Genomic DNA, 1,362 nt, shown 5'->3' with positions numbered 1-1,362 from the left:
GGATTACATATTTAATGGTACTACATATATTAGGGAGCATCAGGACGACACATAAGTACACACTCAGGCACATGACGATGTGTCGCTGATCTCCGATCAAATTGGGTACCTCTATCTCATGGCGTGTCTTGTCCATGTATCTGCTGAATAGGTGCCATTAGGGTTAGGGATGTTAGGGTTAGGTATATAATAATACATGTCTTCTCGCGTGGAAGCGCGCTCTTAGGTCTCCCCACGCAGTAGCGTGTTCTCGGTTATGTTAGGAGGTTAGGGTTGGTGGTTAGGGTTAGGAGGTTAGGTTGCCAGTTAGGGTTTCAAACTCTGCTGAATTCCCCAGTTGGGGAGTGTGTCATTCTACGTATATTCTCACTTGAGACAGCGACGAATATGTAGGGCTACATATGTATAAACATATGCTCTCAAAACTGTGGAATACGCTAAAATCCCTTTTGTCCTGGTATATTTACTCTCAATTTCTAAGTTTGGTTATGGAATTGTACATCATATGCATAAAACAAACTCACAATGAAAAAAGGGATCAGATCTAAAAAATGAACAATTAAATATGATCTGAGCTCATATTTAGAATACGCCAAAATCTTGGCCCAGGAAGTTCATCAAATTCTAAATATGAATTTAGATCATATTTATTCAGTCATTTTTTGGATCTGATCCTTTTTTTTATTGTAAGTTTATTTTATGCATATGTTGGATATACAATTCCATCACCAAACTTAGAAAATGAGAGCAAATATGTTAGGGGAACACTGGGTTTTGTCTATTCTCCAGTTTTTAGTGCCTATGTTTACACCTACATGGCCCTTCATATCCATCGCTGCCTGAAGTGTCTCTGGAGGTGATGGTGTTATGGTGGCCTATGGTAAACAGTCCTGTTTCTTCGACGTCTTCCAAATCAACTGAGAGGCATTCTGATCTGCTCTTTCCAGTCTGTTCGCAGGCACCGTCCCTGACCTTTACAAGATATCTTAGAAGTATTTGGATCTTTCCAAAATGGCCTTTGAAACTATTGAAATTGCTACTGCTCAAGCCCACATATGGTGTTTCATGGGGTTTTAATGTTTTGCCCTTGATTTCAGTTCTACCATTCTTACAATTCTTGCACTCGGCGATGTTGGTCCCCGAAGTCAGGGCTGCCTTAGGAGCAACCAAGATGCCTAGTGGAGGTAGAGTTCTTTTGAAAATCAAGGTTGAGTGTAGGGCTGCACACCATGCCCGTCATAGACGGGTCGACAGATGGGTCTGATGGACAATTACCCGTTCCATTTGGGCTTGCTGAACACCTGTTTTTATCTGTCACATGACGGCCGTAACGGCTGTCAGACGGGTCATCGACACATTCTG

Source organism: Laccaria bicolor, genomic scaffold (assembly GCF_000143565.1).
Source record: "Laccaria bicolor S238N-H82 LACBIscaffold_15 genomic scaffold, whole genome shotgun sequence".
NCBI lineage: Eukaryota > Fungi > Basidiomycota > Agaricomycetes > Agaricales > Hydnangiaceae > Laccaria > Laccaria bicolor.
The sequence above is the reverse complement of the archived record's forward strand: the minus strand, read 5'-3'. Positions refer to the sequence as shown.